Source organism: Heterocephalus glaber, unplaced genomic scaffold, assembly GCF_053883595.1.
Source record: "Heterocephalus glaber isolate CG9 unplaced genomic scaffold, H.glaber_assembly_v1.0 deba00001555, whole genome shotgun sequence".
Lineage (NCBI taxonomy): Eukaryota > Metazoa > Chordata > Mammalia > Rodentia > Bathyergidae > Heterocephalus > Heterocephalus glaber.
The window spans coordinates 7,068,363-7,094,164 of NW_028258346.1; the positions used below are offsets into that span (position 1 = coordinate 7,068,363).

Below are 25,802 nucleotides of genomic sequence, written 5' to 3' on the forward strand. Positions count from 1 at the left end.
CAACAAAATATGGCCCAATCAAAATTTTTTTTTTTGGTACCGAGGATTGAGCTTGGGTCCTTACTCTTGTGCAGCAGGCCGCAAAAACCACTGAGCTAAATCCCCGGCCCTAAATTTTTGATGAGCTTATATATTAGAAAAATATATTTGGAAAATGTTGCTCAGTGATTTGGTTGCACACTTTGATTAAGAAGCACTAATACTAAAGAGATTTTGTTAAAATACACTTATTTTTAAAATCAAGACAATTTGATGACTGTCCTCTGTAGAAATAATCCAAGGAACTGTCTATAAGCATGTAACTAAAGGGGACTGGAAAGCCTCAAAAGTACTGTGGCTTAACTGAAATCTAGCCTAGCATGTGCTAAACACTGACGTTATTACCACTGACAAGATACACATATTTCCTATCCTTATTTTGATATCTAGAGAAGAAACATATCCTAAAACCAATTAGACAATTTTGAGGTCTACTGGGTTAAATACAGAATAAATGTATATAAAATCCTAAATGTTCATATGGTATAACAATACACACTATTTCAGAACAAAGGAAGTAGACCTATTTAATGGTATTATAGGAAATATCCTCATCCTAATAATCCCTAACCTTGGAAATACTTTATATAGATTTACTATTACAAGAATTTGTCAAGCTATAATGCATTGATAACATAAAAAAAGCAGTGGAGTAAAGATAACATAGGTTGGCCTTTGGGTATTTTTATGTGTCAACTTGATTGGGCAAACAGATACGCAGATAGCTGGTAAAACACTACTTTGGGGTGTGTCTCTTGAGAGTGTTTCTAGATTAGGATCTGAATCAGCAGACTGAGTAAAGATTGCTCTCACTAATATGCATGGGTACCAGTCAATCCACCAAGGGCCTGAATAGGAAAAACAAAAACAAAAAAACCCAAAAAGCAGAGGAAGAGTGAACTTGCAGCTCTCTGCTAGGTTAGGATCACCATTTTTCTCCTGCCTTTGGGCATCAATGCTACTGTTCTCAGACCTCTGAACTCAAACCAGTACTTACACCACTGGCTCCTCTGGTTCTTAAACCTTTGGGTTTGGACTGGAACTATGCCAGCTTTCCTGGCCTCTAGCTTAAGATGGCAGGTTATGGGACTTCTCTGCCTCTATAGTCATGTAAGCCAAGCTTCATAATAAATCTTTTTCTTTATATTGATTTTGAAAAGGACAAAGTCCCAAACCTGTTTAACCGTCTCTATTTTACAGTATTTATACCACTTTTAAAGTCAAGATCTCTTGATTCTTACTTTTTTCTACCTCTTAAGGAATGTGTGATAAATTCAGGACTAGGAAACGGCCCAAAACAAAGGTGTTCCTACCACCTAAAAGATATGTGGCATAAAGATCTAGTAAAAGTGCCGAGTTTACTGACTCATCTTAAAATATATTTGACACCATGCTTTTTTAACACTTTATAAAAATTACAAAAGTTGAGCACTCTAGCTGAAGCATCTAACCAATAATTACAATACCCTTTAATAGGAAATGTACCTCAGCCTTTAAATATAAAGTTACAAAACAGGATAAGTAAGAACAATCTATACAGACAGCCTCCTATGTTTTAAGAAAAGCGTATAGGTCAGGGTCCTAGCAAAAACCAATGCATTTATAAAGCGGTTAACTGAAGGATGCACACAACAAAAGTGTGAAGAGTGTCAAAGGAACCAAAAGATGAAGCGCTCAGGAAGCTGCTGTCAGCCCTTAGAATGAAATAGCAGGGAGGGAGCAGTTACTGGAGAGAGAGTAGCTGATCAAGAGCAGCTGACTGAATAAATATCCAGCTTCTTTCTCCTCGGGACCCAAAATCCTGCCAGTGCCTCCCAATGGCCAAATCCAAATCCAGTCAGAAGTCAACAAGGGACAACAAATGAAGCATTCTTAGAAGTCAACTTCCTGGAGCATAAAGCAGGATAAATGAAGAAAAGGTGTGTGCGGGGTGATTCTGGAGAGGGCAGGACAGCAAAACCAACTAGTACTGGTATATAATAAACAGGCCTTGGAAACAGAAAAACCTTTTAGATAAGGTGTTATAACTAAGTCTGTGATCTCTATTATAAAACATGGATAACCCCACTCACTTAGAATGTTCCAAGAATAATGTGAAATTAAAATGTTTAAAGTATCTAATAAAACCTAACATTGTACTAAATGTTGGCTGAAATGAAAGATAAGCTTTGTATCCCTAGCCTAGTATCTTACATAATGTGTAGCTTATAAAAAGTGAGTAATAAATATTGGCTAAGTAAGTGAGGCTTTGGGGTTGCTATTGCTGCATGATCCTTATTATATAGCCTTTCTACATCCAGATTTTTAAACTAGAAAAAAAAAAAAGAAGCTTTTATTCCACAAGTGCTCCAGGATTCTTAAAACATGCTAAATATCCTGAAATAATATAACTTTGAGAATTATAGATTAAAAATATCCCATGGATAAATATTTCCTAACCATAAACACTGTAGTAGCATCTAATAGCAACCTATGTGCCTAAATGACTTATGACTCACCAACAAGCAGTGCAGAAAATGAAGGTTGGGTAAAAAGTTCCCCTCCCTTACTTCTCAAGAGAAATTTCTATTAGAAGTTCAAATGTATCCTGTTACTCAGCCAACACTAGGTTTCTGTCACTTCTCCAAAAGGTAAAAATATTGGAAAAATCCAATAAATTTGTGCTGTCTAAATCAGGCACTTCCAACTGTGGCCAGTGGGCTGCATATAGGCAGGGACAGCTAGTACTGTGGCCCCACAAGATCGAAAACTTTTAACACTACTGTGTGATTTTTAGGAATGTTTTTCACAATTTATTCAATTGTGTGGTGCTTTAGGGCAGACTGCATACAAGACAACAAAATGCTGTGTAGGCAGTGCAGTGCTGGCTCCACCTCCTGGATACACAGTATGCAGTCCAATTGAAACCTGCCACTTAAAACTTAGCACCTACTGATAATAGTATTTCAACCTAACTACACACGTGAGTGTGAAGATAGGCATCTGTTATTGAGCAAATAAATTTTCTTACTTATTAAACTTGGGGTTACTGTGTTATAATTTAATAAGTTAAAATAGCTCATTTAGCAGCTGTGACATAGAAAGCACAAAAACATCAAATAGCTTTGTTTTTTTTTTTGGGGTACCGGGGATTGAACTTGGGTCCTTGCACTTGCGCAGCAGGCAGCAAAACCACTGAGCTAAATCTCTGGCCCTTTGCTCATAATACTGTTGTAACAACATATATAATATCACTAATACTAGAAAAATCAATGGCTATTTATTAATTTTTGGAATGTACACTGCTACAGATATTCAATCCAAAGAAAACTTTGATCACATCTCTTTAATACTTTTTAAAAATTAATTTTATTGGTACAGTTAAGGTATACAATATAATGACATTCATCACTGGAAATTTGCACCTTTACATAATCCATCTTGGTTCTTATTTTTTCCCCATTCTCCTGGCCTCCCTTCAACCACTCCATCCCCCACCCCCCAATCTACAAAGACTTGGTTTCCATTTTTTTCTTTTTCTCATATTAATTTCATTCCTTTCTTTCTTTTCCCCCTCCCCCTCCCACTTCCCCTCCCCATTGCCCCTTTTCTTCCTATTTCACATTATCTATTATACATTTAGTCCTTATTTACACTTTCAGTTTCTCACACTAGAGAAACTTCGGTATTTACACGTGTCCTATTTATTTCACTTAAGAGTATCACCTCAATGTGCATCCATTTAGCTAGAAATGTCTCTAGTTTCTCATTTTTTATGGCTCAGTAGTACTCGATTTTATAAAAAAAAACCAACACATTTATCCAGTCTCCACTTAATGGGCAACTGGGTTGCTTCTAAATTTTAGCTATCACGAATTGTGCTGCTATGAACATGGGTGCACATATATCACTGTGATACGATTCTTTTAATTCTTTGGGGAAGATACCCAGCAGTGGAATAGCTGGGTCAAATGGGACTTCCAGTCCTAGTTCTTTGAGGTATCTCCATACTGATTTCCACAGTGGTTGCACCAGTCTACACTCCACCAGCAATGGAATAGGGTTCCTCTTTCCCCACAGGGCCCCCAGCATCTGTTATTAGTTGATTTCGTAATAGCAGCCATTCCTTCTGGGGTGAGGTGGAATCTCAGTGTTGTTTTCATTTGCATCTCTCTACTGACCAGTGATGTTGAACATTTTTTCATATGTTTATTTGCTATTTCTCCTTCTTTGTCTGAGAAATGTGTTCATTTCAGATGCCCATTTTTGGACTGGGTCTTTAAATTTGGGAGGTCTGATTTTTAAAAGTTCTTTATATATTCTAGATAGTAGACCTTTGTCTGAGGGACAGCTGGTGAAAATTGTAAGACCTATTTTCCTGGAAAAAAATAACCCTTGTTTCTTAATCATGCTTCATTCATGTCATCACTTTTTGGCAGTATGCAGATTTGTGAACAACTATTTTTAAGGATGAAGTACATGAAGAGTAAAATTAGATAAAAACCTTCTGACAAGCACTTTGAGAACTAAGAATTGTACCCACTTTGATTAAATTAGACACCAATTCGTTTCACAAATACAAGGTCAAGTATTAGTTTTATGTTTTTGTTACCTTTTTTCAAATGTTACAATAAAAAATAAAAATAAAAATAAAGGAAGGTTTTTTTTTTTACTTACATACATTAGTTATACTGTATTATACATTTTATATGTGTTCCAAGACAATTCCTCTTCACTCAATGTGGCCCAGGCAAGCCAACAGGTTGGACAGCCACAGTCTAAATACTAAATATTAGAGCAAAGAGTACCTACAGCTTCTCTAATTCTCTTTTCTTTTCCAGACGTCTGGTAATAAAAGTAGCATTCAACTGTATTTACCAGCACTGTTGAACAGCACAGGAAGAACACTAACTCCCTCCCACCCCCATTTCATTTTAGCAAGGAGGAAACAGGTATAGAGAATTCCAGAGTTCCTAAAGTTCACTAACTTGGACACTACACTAACGTCAGAAGCTTCAAGGCAGAGTCATGAAAGACAAGACTCTTAGATGTATTTTGAATTATAAAAGTATAACTTTTTCAGTATATACTTATGTTAAGAAGATGGAACAAAATGAGGAATAAGGAAAAATTTTAATTTTAATGGCTATTTATCAGTACGTGAGATTGGAAAACCAAGAGGAACATCTGCTTTGATGGATGAGAAAGATTTTTTTAGGCCTTTTATATTACAAGTCACTGACATTTCACTTTTAGTGAACTAACCACATGTTTATATCATGCTGGTAGACTTTTCCTTATTGATGAAGACCTACATATATATATATATATATATACACACACACACACACACACACACACATATTTTTTAAAAAATGTATTTGCTTATAAGGAAACTTTTTTTTTTTTTTTTTTGTACCAGGGATCGAACTCGGGTCCTTGTGCTTCCAGGGCAGGCGGTGGAACCACTGAGCTAAATCCCCGGCCCTATATGGAAACTTTTTAAATGGAGAAATTTCAAAAAAATTTTATGTGGTCAAATTCAGTTATCTTTGTCTTTCTAAGTTTTGGTTTCTACACCTGTCTTATAAAAGCTTTGCTTGTTCCAAGATTGTATTTTAAAAATTTTCTAATGTTTTGTATAGTTTTTAAATCACACATTTCAATTTATCTGAAAATCATGAGTAAGCTGAGATCAAAATTTTATTTCTAAATGGCTAGCCAGTTATCTTAACATTAGTTACTAAATAATGATCTCTCCACTACTTCACTCCCACTGATTTGATAAGCCATTTCTTGGTATATGAATATTGTACTATCTAAGTGACATGGACTTCTAAAATAAGCTGTTGAAATAGATTAGCCAAATGTTTTATCCCAACTTGTATTCCCACTAATCATAATAGGTGTTTATTTCCCTGAATTCTCACCACCATCCTTTATTATGTCAATAGTTTTTAAATTTGCTTATGGAATCCTTTCAGAGAATAAAACCTATTTATAGATATATTTGTCATTTCTGGTGCTCTTCTTTCTTTCTTGTGGATCCACATTTCTTTCTATTTTGAGTCATTTTTCTGCAGCCATAAAGAACTTGCTTTAGCAATTCATGGTGTGCAGATCTCCTAACAATGAACTATCCTTTTCTTTATCTGAAACGTCCTTATTTTGGCTTTTTTAAAAAAAGATACATCTGCTGAATATAGAATTACAGGTTGAAAGCTTTATCTTTTCAGAACTTTAACTAGGTCATGTCCACCATCATTTTTGGTAAGTCATTTTTCATTGATATTTTAATTCCCTTGTATGTAATGTGACTTTTTCCTCTTTGGCTGCATTCAACAATTTCTATTTTTCCTGGTCAGCAATTTGATTAATACATGCTGAGATGTAGTTTTCTTCATATTTAACTTATCCTGCTTTGGGTTCATCAAATTCCCTGGATTTGAAGCTGATTCAAACTAAGTAAGAATTTTGGGGAAAATTACTTAAATATTTTCCAATCTACTGTCCCTCTCTCTACTTTTAAAATTCTAATTATTTGGGGCTGGGGATTCAGCTCAGTGGTTCCGCCACCTGCCTCACAAGCGCAAGGTCCCAAGTTCAATCCCTGGTACCAAAAAAAAATTCTAATTATTTGCATGTTAGACAATTTAACCCAGTGACCACTGACAGAGGCTTTGTTTATATATATATATATATTTTTTTTTTTGGTACTGGGAATCGAACTTGGGTCCTTGCGCTTGCACAGCACGCGGCGAAACCACTGAGCTAAATCCCTGGCCCTGTTCATATTTTTATAATCATTTTTTTCCTCCATTCTTTGGCTAATTTTTATTAATTCATCTTTAGTTTCACCAACTTTTTCCTCTGCTGTCTTCAATCTGCTGTTAAATCAGTCCAGTGAAATTTTCATTTTAGATACTGTATTTTCAGCTGCAGACTGCTTTTTGTTTTGTTTTTCTGGTACCAGGGATCGAACTCGGGTCCTTATGCTTGCGCAGCAGGCAGCAAAACCACTGAGCTAAATCCCTGGCCTGACTGTTCTATTTTATAGTTTTCATTTCTCTACTAAGACTACCAATCTGTTCGGTCACTATGATCATATCTGTCTTTAAATCCTTAAAAATATTAGAGCTAGGGGCAGGGGATTTAACTCAGTGGCACCACACTTGCCTCGCAAGTGCAAGGTCTTGAGTTCAATCCCTGATACCAAAAAAAAAAAATTAGAACTGGTTTAAAAGTCTGTCTACTAATTCTGCTAACTTATTGGGGGGCAGTCTTTATATTGAGCTGTATTTTTCTGATTTTTCACATGCCCAGATTTTAACTGTACCTGGCATTTAACATCACTGGATCATCAACTTGAACTTATATAAAGGGTTGGCTTTATGCTTTTTTAGAGTGGGCCTGTAGAAAGCAGAAATATTTAGGAAGCCCCTTTCTTTGGTGAAAATCAAACATCAAATTCTGTCTCCTTTGCAGAGGGTAAGCAGCTGAATTTCTACTCAGCTTTTTTTCTGCCTTCTAGTTATTGTTTTCCTTTAAGATCCTTGAAATCTCCATACACAGTTCAGGAGACAATGAGTTATTGAAGGAGAGTTTATCCACACTTTAAGGGCTATCTCACTATAACAATTTCTTTCTGAGATTTATCCACTCAATTTCCACCCACTCTGGCAATTCCAAACTCTATCACCTGCCACCTCAAACCACTAAGACTATGGCTTTCTGCTTGAGTTTCAGCTGCCTTTTGCTACACGGACATTTCTTTACAAAGAATGATGTACAGTTTTTTGGGGGGGCATACCTGGCAGTTTTCCAAAGGATATCTTTGCCTAGGCTGTGAGATATAATATTCTTGAATCTGCATATATATATATATATATATATATATATATATATATATATGATATTGCTGTAGAAAATTTTAGCCTCAGTATACATTTGTGATCATCACAATGTAACAATTGATTCAAATACTTTTAAATGTTTTTGTTTCTTTGCTCCATGCAATCTAAGTATTATTTCATTTTTCCTTCAACAAATATGTTCAGTGCCTATCATGTTCCACATACTCTTCTAAGTGCTGTGTATATAATACTGTAATAGACAAGGCACTGCCCTGTAAACTTTCATTCTAATACATCTAAACTAAATACTGAACAGACATTTCAGACTATATCGTCTTCAAAAAATAAGAGTAACACAAATGACTTTGCAAGGACGTAAATCCGGCCCTCCCATACCAGGAATTGAACTCAGGACCTTGCACTTGCCAGTTAGGTAGGTGAAGCATCACTGAGCTACATCCCTGGCCTACAATGACCTAAATTTTAATGAAGTGTTTCCCTCTTATGCATAATTACTATTTAAAAACTTATTATAGCTTATTATTATACTTGGGCATGCATGTTAGTTCCATGATCTAAACAAATAATTATCAAAATCCAGTTTAAAGCTTTCTTTCTAACAGACTACAAATACTCTTAACAGCAATCTGTTTTTCAGTGACAGTGGTTTTCTACTATCCCCACACTCTGGCAGACAATTTAAGCTGCACAAAAAGGAATCATTACTTATCTAACCAAATTATCCAGTATAGAGAATACTGTACTTACTTGGCTCATTGTATATAACTTCAGAAACAAATAATATATCAACAGTGGGCAAAGCCTCAGAATTTGACTATTTTGGCTCTGCTCTGCCTCTAATGTATTAAGGCTCCTAAGGCAATGAGAAAAGAAGTATGTATTTTTCCAGAAAACCTCCTATATGTACTACTGCAAGCATCACTCCATCAAATTTAATTATGGCTATGTACAATTATATAATTCAGTGTAGCAGCTGATGGCCAAAAAAGAGATTAGAAGCCATTTTTAATGAGATTACAGCTAGAAATGATATAATAGAAATGACATAATCTATACAAGCTAACTTTGACCCAAGTGATTAAGGTCTTTTTTTTTCAAGTAATTAAGTTTTTATAAATCTGAACCACATAACTGAGAAGTTTAAAGCATTAAATTGGTTAGATTTTCATATATGGCTTTCTCTTAACAGATAAGTCATTAAAATCTATTATAATGAAGCTTGCTATTACTCAAAAAGGTTATTTAAATGTTTAAACTTTTTAAAAGTTGAATCATTCGTAAACTATATACTTGCTTATAAGACATGCTTAACTTACCAACCTGAAATTTGGAAATGCTGTATTTTCCTCTAATAAATCCATTCCCCAGTATAGTTGCCGAATTCAGATACCATGTACCAGTGCATTCCTTAACCATATTTTTATCTGTTTAAGTAGTATTTAAAAAACAGACTCTTAAAAAACTTTGAGTTCATTTTTCTTTATATAACCTGTTATAATAAATATACAATAGGGCCGGGGATTTAGTTCAGTGGCGCCACGCCTGCCTCACAAGCACAAAGTCCTGAGTTTGATTCCCAGTACCAAAAAAACCCAAAAAACCAAAAACCATATATAATAGACAACAATGTTTTGGAAAAGTATGAAACTACTTAAAAAAAACAAGTAATTCCTGAACTGGCTTCAGAGAAATCCATTAACTCTCAACAGTAATGCTAAATTATGAATAGAAGGTATATATGTACTAGTAATAGGATACATCCACAGCTTTCAGTAGACTCTATAAGGAGTCCAATAGATGGTTAGCTGCTACTGTTTAAATGTTAAAAATTAACTTTTTAGTAAAAGTTAACTTTAGATTTTGTAAATCTTTTCTGCTCTAATTTACAATTATAAATTTTTACATCTATACCAATTATAAGCTCAATTTGAAGATCATTTTATTCTAATAAGATTTGAAATTATAAATCTTTTCATAAGTTTTTGAAAAGCTTAAAATACACATTTGTTCCTAAGCAGCTATCTCTATTTCACTGAACAATGAACATGAGGTAGGTAGATAATCCCTTACATGTACTGAAAACAAAAACCATACAAAAAATGGTTAAGCAATATTGTGTGTTCAAATATTTAATGTATTTAAATATATGAGAATGCTATTATGTCACACAAAATGGCAATCACCATTGAAAAATGTTTTTTAAGTTTATTATGCCTTATAAGGTGAGTCAATAAACAATTATCTCTAAATAAAATGTAACAGACACAAAGAGGTAAAACATTTAATGCCCAAGGTGAAAAACAGCAATGGTGCTAGAACTACAATACAATCTAAATGCCTTCTAATTATTCCAATATCTTCTTAGAAACATGAGCACATGAGCATACTATATTCAGACTTAAAGAAATCTGGCTACTGGGCTGGGGATTTAGCTCAGTGGTTTCGGCGCCTGCTGCGCAAGCGCAAGGACCCAAGTTCGATCCCTGGTACCGCAAAAAAAAAAAGAAATCTGGCTACTATGGATCTTCACCATACAGTTTGTGGCTTTACTTCAGTATCAACATCTCTATACCATCTATAAAATAGGTAAAAGAGTATTGTGGCAGAAATGACTGCTATTATGCTCATCCATTTCAAAAGGGAAGGACATTTTTCATTCCATTTGTAGCTAGGTGTGACATGAATAGTCCTGACCAATGCAATTTAAGTACAATGATGTATGCATGTCCTTTCAAGGAGGTCTCTAAGTTCTTAAGCTCTCTCTCCTCAATGGCTGGCTAAAAGCAGTAATGTAATTCCTGTGGTTGATCCCAAGCGGAACTTAGGGACAGCATAAACAAAAGGCTGAAGGAATCTAGACACTGGAGTCATCTATATGGTTCTTTGAGTAAGAAATACATTTTTATTATATTCCACCATGAGATTTTGGAGTTGTCTGTTTCAGATACATTAAGTAAATTATGTCTTGTCACTTTAAAGTTAGGAGATACAATGAGGTAATAAAATTGTATCTTGGGGGAAATATTTTTTAAATGTTACACAAATATAGGTTAATATTGGAGCATATACTGGGAATAAAACATGGACTTAGGAGTAAGTATATCTTGGGTTCAAGTTCCTCTGAGATTTACAGTAGCTAGCCATATGACATCGGGTTAAATTAATAAGATTCAATTTCTTCAACTGTAAAATAGGAATAATAATAGTACCTAAATCCATAATTACTACAGAGATTAAACAACATATAAAGAATTCAGCATAGGGTATGGCACATATTAATCATTACTAAGTATTAGCTGTAACTATTATAAACATCTGAGAAGATGGCACAAATGCATTTAAACCATTTTCTGGATAAAAATGTTGGAAGATTATTACACATAAGATTAGAAATAAAATGTAACAAATGGTAGCCTCTGAAGCAGCTTTTCTCATTAGTATAGTTAGCCACTTGGAAGCTTGAAATACACTATTATACATGTACATAAATTTTGAGAAGGTCAATAAAATTTTCAGTTTTATTAGTTTACATAGCTACACACTTAACTAGTGTAGAATAAAAATGGAATATTTTCAACTTAACTACTAAATAAAGAAGACAGAGATAACTTAACAGATTATTAATGTAGGTAAGAATCAGTTTTCCGCAATCAATTTCCACTTTTGAAAAGTATGAAGACCCAGATATACTCACCACCTTGAGTTCGGAATAAACTATTCCCACATGCCACAAAGCCTCTCAAAAGAGATATTAACCAGCTTCACAAATATGCACCTGCTACATTTATCTATCTAAACCTTGATGGAGAGGTAAAATAGAATGGTGCATTGTGGTTTTCATTATATATCCATTACTCAATCCAATACAAAAATGTAGGCTCCTACAGAAAGAAAAAAGTATTATTCATTTTCTTTTCTCAAAAAAAAAAAAAAAAGATTTAAAACATTTTTGTTAGTTCATCCCAGGGCCTCTTTTGGTAAGGGTAAGCAATACAGCAATAGGGAAATGGTAGGGAAAGCAGAGTGCAAAATGCCAGGTACAATGAAGTGCCCACAGACATAAAGTTTTTACATAGGTTTTTTTTTTTTTTTTTGGTTTTTAGAGACAGGGTCTCACTGTGTAGTTTAGACCAGCCTTGAACTCACTATGTAGTCTAGGCTGGTCTCGAACTCTCAGTGATCTTCCTGCCTCAGCCTCCTGAGTGCTGGGATCACAGGTGTGTGCCACCATGGCCAGCTTACATGGGTTTTTAAAAGGTAGCTACCAAAGAATTTCCTCAACTGGTTTGAATACACATTGCTGCAAATCAGGAGAAGGGAAATGCTAACCTAGTATGAGATCTTAGCCAAGCCTACCACTTCTTTGAATTTCTATTTGCTTATTTGAAAGCTAAGGTGATTAAGACAAATAATATCTAGAGTTGCTTAGTTCTAAAATACTATTCTAAACTGGGCAAGGTGGCACAAGCCTGTAATCCTAGCACTCTATGAGACAGGAGGATGGAAAGTTTAGCCTGGGCAACTCAGTGACTTAGAGAAGCCTTGTCTCAAAATTTTATTTATTTTTTTAATTTTAATTTTTTGGTACTGGGGATCGAACTCGGGTCCTTGCGCTTGCACAGGAGGCAGCGAAACCACTGAGCTAAATCCCCGGCCCTCAAAATTTTAAAAAGTATTAAAAGATAAAAAAGGAGATTGAGGGCTGGGGATTTAGCTCAGTGGTTCCGCTGCCTGCCTCCCAAGCACAAGGACCTGGGTTCGATATCCGGTACCAAAAAAAAAAGGGGACTGAGGCTTTAGCTCAGTGCAGAGATTCTGGGTTCAATTCCCAGTAGCACAAAAACAAACCCTATTAAAATTATATCTATATATATTAAATTTATTTTTATTAGTATACATTTGCACTATATGTTTACATTTATCTTAGGGAGTAGGTACATATACTTAACATACCTTAATTATTTCTGTTCCCCTTCCCTTCCCCTTCCTCCATCTCTAAGCTCTCCTTCCTACATTCTCCTTTCCTTTTTATTTTAGCTCATGTTTGTGACACACGATTACACTCATTGTGGGCAGTTAGTACATGTACACAGCATGTCTCAATTTTTTCCATGTCCCCCTCCCTTCTTCCCATCCTCCATATAGAGTTTTAATACAAAGAATTCTCTAGGGTTAAAAGTAGGTAAAACAATTAAGATTTTTGAATAAACATTTTTATTTTTTTCAAAATGTCTCCAAATTCTCTCAAATTAACGTATTCTTCTGTCTTACTAAATTTAGGAGGATGAATATAACCTTATATATTGAATTTTTCCAAGTTTCATGATTATCTGATTGTATTATTTGGACAATTACAAGTATTAGGTGTGCAGGCTAATTCTGTCCTAATTGCCTTTCCTGGATGCTGCCTCCCCCTAACATAAACTGATAAAACAATATCTCACTTCTCCAATTTTGGAGGCTTGTTTGCCTCTTTTATAATGGCCAAGGGGGAGGAAAAACCTCCAGTTAGCTAAATCATTTTGTACATAATTTTCTAATACATGTACATAAAGGATAGGGTAAAAGTCATAGAAGTTATTTTAAAAATTTTTTCAAATTATCAAATAATTCTCAGAGGGAACAAAATCTCTTGGTAAACAGACACAACAGGCAAACTATATCTGTCTTCTTTGAACATGAAATATTGATATTAGCCTCTAAACAAGTCCCCCTAAAATGAGATTAAAAGTTCAAACACTAAGGAAAACTACCTTATATGGGAAGAAAACAATTATAAGAATATTTTCTGAAGAAAACAAAAGTACCTAGGTAAGAATAAAAAACTGCCATAAGGGTTTATCACTGTTACAGTTTTTCTCATTGAGAATTCAAAAGAAACAAAATCAATTTACCTATAATTCTAAAACATACTATTAAATTAGATGCATTAGATACTTAACTATTGACTCTTACAGGGCATCAGTTTGAAGACCAGCATGTAAAGTAGCCACTGAAGTGGATCTCTTAGGGCACAGAGAGAGAAAAACAGAAAAGGTAACACCCAGGAACTATTTCACAAACACTAGTCTGGCACATGTCAACCTGCTCAAAAACCCACTTGCTCTTCTCAGAAGACTGCACCAGCTTTATCTGGCAGTAGAACCTATCCTTCTTGTGACCTCAGTATTCTAATCTGATCTCCACAATCTCTCTCTCTTTTTTTGGTACTGGGGATTGCACTCAGTCAGGACCTTGCACTGAGCTAAATCCCTTCCCCACCACAATCTCTTAAGTGAGAAAACAGAATTTTAACCTACTCAGTCCAATATATCACCACCTTGATGTTATTTCAATTAAATTTTAGCCCCTCCCCCCAATAAAAACCATTTTTGGCTCCCAGTTACACTAGTTACATTTCATGTGCTCTGGGGCCTCATGTAGCTACTTGCTATCATACTGGACAGCACAAATCTAGAATATTTCCTTCACCATAGAAAGCTCTATCCGACAGCAACTGTCTCTAGGGTGTGGATTACCTGCAGAGCTAACGTGGCAGAGCCAACATCTACCTGCTGTCTATACTAACTTCTTAGGGTCTTCATTAATCAAGTGACGTCTGACCTATCACATTAGCCTCTTTGTTAAGGTCCGTTTACAAATTTCCATCGGTTTCCCAGAAATAGTGAATAAAAATTTCAAACTTCACAATAGCAAAACAAACAGTTCCCCCATCTAACTTTAATCTCTCCTGGTTCTCCTACATAAAACCCAACACTAGCCAATTGGACTATTTGTTAAATATCTTAACAAAACATAGTTTTACCTCCGTGACTTTTACTATGAGTTTTCTTTACCCTAAACACTCTTTTCCATCTTTTCTGGTATTTTAAAGAACTACTCCTTCAAGGTCCACCTTCTAGCTCCACAAATTATTCTAGGTCATCAACTAAAAATAAACACTGCTAAAATTGCCTCATCCTTTTATGTAGACATTTACAATATTCTAAACACTTTGTCTCAATATTTTAAAGTGATTCTTTGTTAGGAGGTGGCGGAAAAGGTACACAGAGTGGAGAAAATCATAATAATGTGGTGATGATTATGATTTTAAACATGGTCATCAGTATCTCCGCGAAAAAGTGACATTTAACCAAAGGCCTAAAAGACGGTAAGGAGTTAGGTGGAAATCTCAGGAAAAATATTCAAGGCAGAGAGAAGAGCCATTTCAACAGCTTTACAGGATTATGTCTGGTGTGGTTAAGGAATAGTGAGGAGGCAGAGTGTGAACAGAGGGAAATAAGCAAGAAAAAGTATTTATGAGATAGATCAGAATGCAATGGGGCCAGCTTGTGTGTGGTCACTGGTCACTATAAGTAAGGACTTTGACTTTTATCCTAAGTTAGATGGTGAAACTTTTAGGGGTTCTGAACAGTTTAATATCTGAATAGTATAAAAAGGATCATCCTGGTGCTGGGAATAGATGGAGGGAACATGGGCAATGAGAGAACAGTTTAAAGTCTACAGCAGGCCCAGGAAGAAGCCCCCACCCCCGCGATTCCACGTTCCTAGGGCAGAGAAGGTGAGCCCACGCAGGCACCAGAAACACACACACACACACACACACACACACACACACACACACCCGGCACCATGGAAATGAGAAGACACGTAAACAAGCCTCAAAAACAGACTTCCAGATCACCTACAGCAACCCCAAAGGGAAATGAGATGGAACAATCTGATACTCAAACACCTGGACTCTCTGAACTGGCAACAAAAGAGGATCTGGAAAAAAATGAAATCAAAAATAATTTCTCAGATAACAGCAAAGATTGTGCCCATAGTGCAAGACATGATTAATAAATCTAGAGAGGACACAGATTAAAAAAATAGAGGATCTGAGGAACATGATGGAATCCCAACATAGGAAACCAATGGAATCCATAAAACAGATGCAAACAGATTTCCAGGAGATTAAAAACTCCATCGAAGTCTGCACAGCAGAATGAACCAATGTGAGGATAGAATTTCAGATATAGAAGGTAAGATTGCAATTAGTGACCAGGAAAAGAAAAATTGCTTTAAAATTGTAAAGGAACATGAGAAAACAATCCAGCAGCTGCTAGACGATGCAACAATAACATAAGACTGATTGGAGTCAATGAAGAAACAGGAGAGAGTGCAGATGACATTAAAAAGCTGTTCACAGAAGTGATGGCAGAAAACTTCCCAAGGAGGGGAAAAGAACTTGAGATACAGATAAGTGAGGCATATAGGACTCCAATTAGCCTTGATCAAAAAAACTCTACACACATAGACATATAATAGTTAGGATTCCAGAAACTCAACAGAAGAACAAAGTTCTACAAGCAGTGAGAGAAAAGAAACAAATCACATTCAAAAGAAAGCCCATCAGAATCACAGCAGACTTCTCAATGCAAACCATCAAGGCAAGAAGAACTTGGAGTGATGTATTTCAAGCCCTAAAAGAAAACAGCCTCCAACCCAGATTGATGTACCCTGAAAAACTATCTTTCAAAATTGATGGAGAAATAAGATACTTTCATGATAAAGAGCACCTCAGGAACTTCATGAATATCAAACCAGCCCTCCAAAAAATTTTAGACAATATCCTAGGAAAAGACAATGAGGATCACAACCCCAGGAAGCCCAGCAGAATGAATCTGTGGGGCGTGACAAATTAAACGCAAAGGGGGAGAATCCAACAAAACGAAAAAGTCATGACAAGGCTTTTAAAACTTTTAACTTCATCTCCCTAATGAATATATAATTCAATCTTGTTATTGTTCATGATTAGTATTTTTCTGATTCTAGTGTTGCACACCTTTCCCTGTGCTGTACTGGCTATTTATCACCTTAAGTCTACTTTTCAATTGGGTTGTCTATTAATGAGCTCTAAGAGTTCTTTATATATTCTGGTCATAGGTTATATGCATTGTAAATATGGTCTGTTGAAGGACTACTTTTCATTTTAATGATGTCATTTAAAGTTCTAAATTTTGATGGAATCTCATTTATCAAATTTTTTCTTTTATACTTCATGTCTTTTGTATACTAGGTAGTTCTTGCCTACCCTAAATTTATAAACATTTTCCCTTATAATTTCTTCTTAAAGTTTTATAGTTTTAGGCTTTCATATTTAGGTTCATAGATCCTTTCAAGTTACTTTTATGTATGGAAATAAAGGGTTGAGGTTAATTTTTTATATATGGATACCAGGTGTTCTAGTGCCATTTGCTGCAAACACTATCTCTTCCTTGGTTCTTGAATTGAGTTTATATTCTATAAAATGCTAATGTTAAATAATCTTTCAAAACTCAGTGGACCATATATGTGTGGTTCTATTTCTAGATTCTCTGTTTTATTCCAATGATCTATATGTCTTTCCTTACACCAACACTGCCTTGATTACTGTAGCTTTAGAAGAAGTCTTAAAATTAGGTACTAAACGTCTTCCAACACTGTTTTTGTTTTTGTTTTTAACTTTTCTAGGTCCTTTGTACTCCTACATAACTTTTAAATTTCAATATCCAATTCTTCATTTATAAAAAGTATACATAGACCTGAATTTTTATATATACCTTGTGTTTTCTAATCCTGCTAAATTCAAGTACAAGTTCTAGGGGCTCCTAGAGATTTCTTAGTATTTTCTCTGTAGATGATCATTTCATCTACATATAAAGATTTTGCTTCTACCTTGCCAATCCTATCCTAACTTTGTCATTGTATTGCCAGACTATTTTGGTTTGGGGCTATGTTTCAAAGTTTAATGGACAGATGAAGAGTAAGCATATCTGCCCTTGTTCCCCACCTTAAGGAGAAAGTATTGTATCTTCTCCATTCATATAAGGCATTCTTGCTAGAAGTATGAAGTACATGTCTTTAATCTGTTAAGAAGGTTCTGTTCTACTTCTAGTCTCTAGTCTCCTGATAGCTTTTACCACGAACGGCTGTAGAATTTAGTCTAATACTTTTTCTCCAACTAGTGACAGGATCATATGGCTTTTTCCTTTCCTCTGTTAAAATGTGACTTTTGGGGGTGGATCTTCCAATGCTGAACCAACACTGCCATCCCTATAATAAAACCACTTTCTACATACTGCCAAATCTGACTTCTAATACTTTGTTTTGTTGAACAAATTTCTATGTTCATACTTTTTTCGTCTATTATCTTTATCCAGTTTTAGTATTATTACAATGTTGATTTCCTAAAATGAGGGGAGAAGTGCTCCTTTTTTTTCTGCTTTAAATGTCTGATATAATTCATCAGTTAAAATGTACATGAGCCTGCTGTTGTCATATAGGTAGGTTTTCAAGCTAGGAATATACTTTCTTTAATAGGTGCTATTCAAATTTTATATTTCCTCCAGAGTTATTTTCATTAATTTGTCTTCCAAGGTACTTCTTAGAAGTTGTCAAATATATTTCAGAACAGATTTTTGAAATGTTTTCTATATCCTTTTAAATTCTGTAAAATCTGTGGTAATGTCTCCTAGATCTTGATATTGTAATTTAAAAAATGTATACTTGATAGTGTGTAATAGGAAGTAAAGGTCTAAAGGAGTAGGGGAAGTGGGAGGGGCAGGGGAACGGAAAGAAGGGAAAAGAAAAAATATGAGAAAAGGAAAAAAATGGAAACAAAATCTTTGCAAATAGGGAAGGGTGGAGGGGGTGAAGGGCAGGGGAAGGGGAAAAAATAAGAACCGAGGTACTCATGTAATGGTACAAGATCCCAATGATGTATGTAAATGTATTTTATACCTAAAATGTTACAATAAACTTAACGGGGGGAAAAAAATAAATAAAGTCTACAGCAACAATGCAGGAGAAAGAAGACGATGGCTTATCAGTAGAAGTGATGAGTATATGCTTTGATGGATGTTTTGAAGGTAGAACCTAATATTCCTGAAGGACTGCAGAGTGCTACAATTGTGACTTGATTGATCAGGAGGCTGAAACTATCCACTGAAATGGGAGAGTTGTAGAAAGAACAAGTTTAGGAAGGTGCCAAGACTAGGAATTCATTTTTAGGCTTTAAAATATGAGATGCCTTTTTTTTTTTTCCTAGGTGGAGAAGTATATCCAAATACATGTTTTGACTAGCTTGGAGGTCAGGGGAAAATATCTGGCCTAAAAGTGTAATTTTGGAGTTGTTATGTGGATGCTATATAAAATCATGAACATAGATGAAATCACCAACGGAGTAAATACAGAAAGGTAAGGAATAAGCCCTGTGGGATTCCAACATTAAGATGTAGGGAAGAGGGAAGGAGACTGAGTAAGTGGAAGGGGAATCTTTGAGGAATTATACCATAAAAAGATAAAATCAGTCTATTTTCCCTCCCTCAAATGTGAATTACATCCTAAAAAGTGAAGAGCAAAGAAGTGACAAGCTGGGAAAGAGAGGAAAGAAATGACAGGAGTGAAAGTAACACAACAAACAGAATTTATCTTATAGGATATAATCTAGTAAACCTGTTAAGACTAGAAGGGATTAACACACTTCTCTGGTAGTTCTAAGAAAGAATTAGAATTCTAAAGGAAGAACTGTTGTCTCTGATAGTCAAGATGTATGATATAAAGCAAAGATAACACAGATCTCTGGTTTAATGAACAGTTTTTACTTATGGAATAACAAATTATCACATGCTGAGTGGCTTAAGACATTAGACATTTATTCTCTCACAGTTCTGGAGGTTAGAGATCCTAAACCCAGCAGGGCCGTGTTCTCCTCTAAGGCTGTATGAAAGAATCTATTTTTTGCCTCTCTTCCAGAGTCTGGTGATCAGGAACTTTGCTTGGCTCTGTGGCCACATCACTCCAATCTCTGACTCCAGGACCACACTGCCTCCTCCTCTTCTGTATATCTTTTCTTGTGTAACTTTCTTCTTCTTTTCCTTTATAAGGACATTTGTCACCGGATTTTGAGGTTACCTGATACCCTAGGATGATCTCAAGACCCTAAGTTACACCTCAAAGACCCTTTTTCTAAATAAGGTAACACTGATAAGTTTCTGGGGATTAGGATGTGAACATAACTTTTTGGGATGTACCTTTCAACCTATTACACATGGTTTCTGAAATTTTTGCTAATGATATCAGTAAAGTATGCCACATTTACACAAGAAGCCAAAGGATACTTAATGTTTGTATTATTAAAAGTTGCTGTGGGCCAGGGATTTACCTCAGTGGTTTCGCCGCCTGCTGCGCAAGCACAAGGACCCAAGTTCAATCCCCAGTACCCACCCCCCTAAAAAAAGTTGCCTTTATTTTAAAATTTTTTTTTTCTTTTGGATACTTGACTTTTTTTTTTTTTTTTTTGGTACTGGGGATCGAACTTGGGAACTTGCGCTTGCGAGGCAGGCGGCGGAACCACTGAGCTAAATCCCCGGCCATTTTATTTTAAAATTAATCAGTATGTTTATAAGGAAACATCTATTCATTTGGCTATGTATAAGCAGAAGTCTCTCAGTTGCTTACTAGGTAATCAGTCAACCTTGGTTTGAATAAAATAATTAGCATCACTGGACCATACATCCTATCCCGAGATGACAAGCTTTTCCAAGTACTGTACTTTACGTACCCTACCTATCACTCACACTACTTACTAGTCCCTATTCCCTCATTCCAAAGGAATTTAGTTCAAAATTTTGATTTTGGATGCCTAAAGTTTTAGTTATTCATACAAACAAAAAGTAAAGGCCAGATTAAGTCAGTATTTAAATAGATGAGAGATTTAAAATTTGGTGCACAAATTAACCTACTCACCTCCCTGATTCTATATGTTACAAGAGCACCTTGCATTGATTTATTCATTGTAACTGATTCCAATGTGGTGAAGTAACAGGACACCTCATATGCAGTAGTTTCATGGGGACATCCTTTTGCTTTTATACTGAGCCTTGTTATGACAAGTACTTCACTACTAATAAAAAGATCTCTTTTGTAACAGTCTTGTCTAAGTACAGTGTTTCAAATACATAATTAATTTATACTAATCCAATGAAATAGCCACAAAGTCATTCTGGGAGAGTTATAAAACTGAGAGCTGGACAGGTAGCCTGACTTTCAATTCACCTCAATAATTCTTTTGAAATGGCATATGCAGTTCCAAATTGGCCTCAAAAGGCATATTAATCAGAAAAAGACTACTAAAAAAATGAAGACTCTGTGGAAAGGAGCATTTCATACAAAATACCCCTAACATTACAATGTCCAGTATGAATAAAAGACTGTGAAGTCACTCATTCATAAATGCTGAAATGATAATATTTTGGATATGTTGGATAAAATTATAAAAATTAATTTCACCTCATTTTCCTTTTTAATGTGGCACCAAAAAAATCTTAAATTACATTTGTGGCCCACATTATATTTCTATTGGACAATGCTGCTACAAAGTTATGACCCTAACTAGGGACTTTTATATGTTAATACAAATATTTTGCCATTTTTCCCCTTGGAAATTTATATATAGATACTTTACTCATCTGGCAATTACTTATCCAACACCTATGAGGTTTAGGTTAAGTGCTGAGACCCCGAAGAGTGAGCAGAGAATAGTCCCTGCCATCACAGAGTTTGCATTATCTCCTACATGATCTCATTTGTGATCATGCATAAGAATAACTTAGAATAAAAATTTGGGGTACAAATACCAATACTTGCTTTATAAATTACAAAATATAAATTCATAGATTTAGACTAATGACAACCTATTTTTGTGATGTAATGTTTATAATATTAACCTAATATTTATCCAGGAGCCTAGTACTATCACACTTCCAATAGTTTGTTCTGGCTTCTTGCTCTAACTAGTTTGCTCCTCACTAACTGCTCACTTTTAGCAAAGTTCTCTTCAACTGGCAGTCAGCTAGCTATTCCCATTACAACAGGACTGTTTTTACTCTCATGGGTCTCCAGAGTAGGACAAAGACTGTGAATGTTAAGGGTACATAATTTAAGGAGCCAACTCCAGTTTTGTGGACCAAAGATTTAGTCAAGTTTCTTTTGGGTTTAAGCAAACTAGGATGATTTCTGAAAAAGATTTTGTTTCATGATTTAATGCATAAACTTATTTGTGAGTTACAAGTCCCCATCAGTTCTGCCCTATTGAGTCTTTCACATAACAAAACTTCCCCAAACAGGATTTCTAAAATACAACTACTAATTCTCTAGTAAATGATTTTTAAAATAAAATACATCCACAATATAATGGTCTTAATGCTAATGGCATAACTCTCAAAAGAATGTTAACAATGGAACAATCCTTCAGGTGTTATGAGCAACAAAAAGAACAATACAGCAAAAAGTATTTAAAGAAAAACCCCTCCTTTATCAAAATGTGTTTTCTTTCACTTTAATACAAGTGTCACTGACATATGACAGCTAATGAGAAACAAAGGAAATACTCAAGTTTTAAACACCCAAAATAATTTTATTGCCTTTTTTGGCTGAAACACCACCATCTGAGATACAGATGTACTTATTATTTAGGATAATATATGAGTATTATCCTTCAGTCTTTAGCTGTGCAGGTAGGCTTATACACGTTTTGTTAGTTTGCATTTCTGGTCAGCTAACAAAGAACTGAGACTTATGACTTCAAAGAAAAATCAAAGAAAAACAATTATTTCTGGTTGGAGGGGGAAAAAAATGCCTAAGTAAGAGAAATTTAGCTACTCTCCATAAGAAATCAGATTATCATTTTGCTAAATAGGAGTCAAACCAAAGCCTTTTAGCTTACATACTCCATATATGATCACAGGTCCTTTCACACAGTCATTAAATTATTACTTGCTATGATGAGCTAGCCTGCCAAATACAATGCACTATGCAATCAAATGCAAATTTAGAAATTCAACTTTACTTTAGCCTTTAACCCAAGATGGCCTAATTTTTATCTGGGCCTCATAATAAAAAATGATAAAAGAACATAAGCTTAGTAAAAACCAGCCTGCACTAGACAAGTGTCACCTGTTAGTAACATCTGAAAAGCAAATAGCAAGGCTTTAAGATTCTATTACCTGAGTAGAGAAGATAAGTGAGCAATTCTGATGTAAACATAACCAAATTATCATCAGCTTGCTCTGTGCCAAGCGCTTGACTAGGGACTTTTACCTGGCATCACAAATATTTTGCCTTTCCCCTGCCTCTTGGAAATTTTAGAAAACTACATTTCTCAATTCTCTGTGCTCTCCAGATCTTAAAAAATTTTAAGTATATGTGTATGGGAGGAGGGGAGATTAGAAACCAAAGAATTTCTGTCACAAATCTAAGTAAATAAAAATCAGAACCTGCCATAAATTACACATATTTAATTCCATCTAATTCAGAGCAAACTATCTCAAAACTGTATGCCCATGGGACCTCATTAAAAAGAAGTGACCCCCAAGTAACTTACACTCACAACTACAAAAATGTTATGACTTCACTTATCTTCAACTATGGAAAGTTCATTTACTTTCCACTAAGCGCTCAAGTATCTTTAAAAACAGATACTAATCTTAGTGCCTTTCCTGTTAGGTAGAAAACAATATGGTTTCATTCAGTCAACCAAGAAGGTAACAAAAATTCAACAAACTGCCACAAATATTTTTTAAAAAGCAAATTCTAACACTGGCTAGATGGCAGCAAAATGGACAATTATTAACTCCAATGAATTGAAGCATATTCCAAGTGAGACAATGTTTCAGTAGCTACTATGTGGATACCAAGAACTGGTTTGTGTTTCAGCCCTTAAAATATAATCTTGCGGTTTTAAAAAACTAATCTACAGTAAGAAGTCTGAGGTATTGAAAAAACACACTAACTTTAGTTGCCAAATGTAAATTTTTCCTCAGAAAGACACCTTGTGATGACATTAAAATATTTTCCATGGAACATGAGATGTAAACGTCAGTTACTTACATAGTTAATTTTAGAGAGAAAATCAAGAACAGTATTAACAAAAAAGCCTATTTTGAGTTTCTGTGTAATTTGGTTGAGTCCTGTATTGCATATAACAAGGAAAGAATATTTGAAAATAAGATCATTAACATTTTCTAAATAGAGAAAAGTATTTACGATTGAATTCAGATAGTTCAATGTTAAAGAAGCATAAGCAGGCAAATATGGTAATAGCTTGAATTATAAACAGAAGTGGTACGATGTGCACTGAGATAGTAACAAAACTGAAAATAAAACTTAACCATATCTCCGGGCTTCGTACACCCCAATGGGTCACTAAATCTAGGTTAAAAAAAGAAACAAAAACCAATAAAAAGACGGCCATGTTCTTACCAAAACAAGTAGAATGGAAGGGAGAAAAATCGCAAATATTTTTGGGCAACCCATGAACGGAAAGGACTGCTATATGCCTCCACTGTTTACTAACATTTAAAACTAGCCTTTCTAGCCAACACCTAGGTTTGAAAATTGCAGCGGCACTTAAGGCTGTCCCTTCTAACGCCAACCTAACAAGCTACTCTGCAACATTTCAAATAGTAAACACTAAACGAAGCAAGGCATCATTCATGTATTTCTACCCCCAAGGATCCAATGGACAAAAATTAAACCTTTCTTCCTCCCATATATGGCCGTAACTACTCTTTTCTTTTATGTACTCCCTCGTCTCGGGGTTAATGAACCCTAAACTTCTTTTTCTTTTTGCCGTTAATAGAAATGGGGGGGGGGGTAATGGCTGAGTAGACTCCAGATCAGAGGAAAACCTGGGAATTAAAAGTAGTGGCATTACTTGCTAGGTGAGGCTGGGGAACACCCTGACGGTTCAGCAAGAGGGAGACAATCCCACAGACCCCGTCAATCGTACGTTCCCCCGGGCTGCACCATTTTCGGTGCGGGTGTGATCTGCACTCTCGGAGAGGGTGCGCGTTCTCCCCTGTACTCGGTTCCCCTTCCCCAAGGCCCCGGCAGCAGAGACTGGGGGGCGAAGTCCCGGGCTGCACCGTGCGGCGAGGCCCGGAAACGGTCCCGTTAGAGCCGATTTCACCCGTCAGGAATGCGCTCCGCCCCGCCGCCGCCCCAGGTCTCGCCCGCCTCGGGCCGGGGAGGGCTCCGGGGGCGCCGCCGCGGGACTGGCCGGGCCTTAGCTGGAACCCGCGGACCCCCGAGCCCGTTTCTAGTCCGGGAGCGCGGGGCACAGCCCCTCGGGTCGGAAAAGGAGCCGCCCTGGTCCTCCCAGCCCCCATTCCCTCCCGGGGCAGCCTCCTCCGGCGCCCGCGTACCTTCAACTCCTCCTCAGCGCGAGGGCGGCGGCGGCGCGGGGCTTCGGGGGCGCAGGACCATCTCGCGGCGCGGCTGGGGAAGTACGCGGAGAGCGCCTCAGACTAGCCGCGGTGCCGCTCAGCTGGGGCCGGGAGCGCGGAGGGAAGAGGTGCCAACTGCCGCTTTCGCGAACTCCTTCTCCGCGGCTCTGGCTTGACGGCAGCTCCCCGACACCAGTGCTTCAACTGCCTTCTCCCCTCCCTCGGCCCCGCTGTCCCCGCCCCTCTTCCCACTCCTTCCTCCCGCCCTCCCCTCCCCTCCCCTCCCCTCCCCTCCCCTCCGCTCCCCCGGCCCCGCCCCGCCCCGCCCCTCCGCGCCGCCCGCGTGTCTTGCGTCATGGCGTCACGCCCACCGGGACGCGCACGTTCGCCCCGCACGGGAGCGCTCTCGGTGCACCCGGGTGGCCCAGGGAGTGACGGGTCTGCTGTCCTCCCCCCGCGCAGAGCTTCGCCCTTCCACTTCTCCGTGGCCCCGAGCGGGTCCTCACAGTTGGAAGCGGCTGGGCCACTCCTCAGGGCAGGGAGATGGGGCCTAAAGGACCCAGGTTCCAGGCGTTTAGCATTGCATTAGTCAACCCTTTGTGTTCTCACGGTCACCTGCTTATTGGCAGGCCTGGAGGACAAGCTGGGAGGTTGCGGCCCA

General features: G+C 36.8%; 1 protein-coding gene across 2 annotated transcripts in view; it reads right to left on the reverse strand.

Moving 5' to 3' along the window:
- Rnf19a (ring finger protein 19A, RBR E3 ubiquitin protein ligase) overlaps positions 1-25,387 on the reverse strand; it is a 56,331-nt gene extending 30,944 nt beyond the window's left edge. The window contains exons 1-2 of one of the 2 annotated variants that reach the window (XM_004850164.4): positions 25,121-25,377; positions 11,587-11,773 (exon numbers count right to left, since the gene is read on the reverse strand). The gene's annotated coding sequence lies outside the window, so the exon portion shown is untranslated. Of the gene's footprint in view, positions 1-11,586; positions 11,774-25,120 lie in introns of both variants that reach the window. The other variant, XM_004850165.4, reaches the window with a different exon arrangement.
- Between the last annotated feature and the right edge of the window lie 415 nt (positions 25,388-25,802).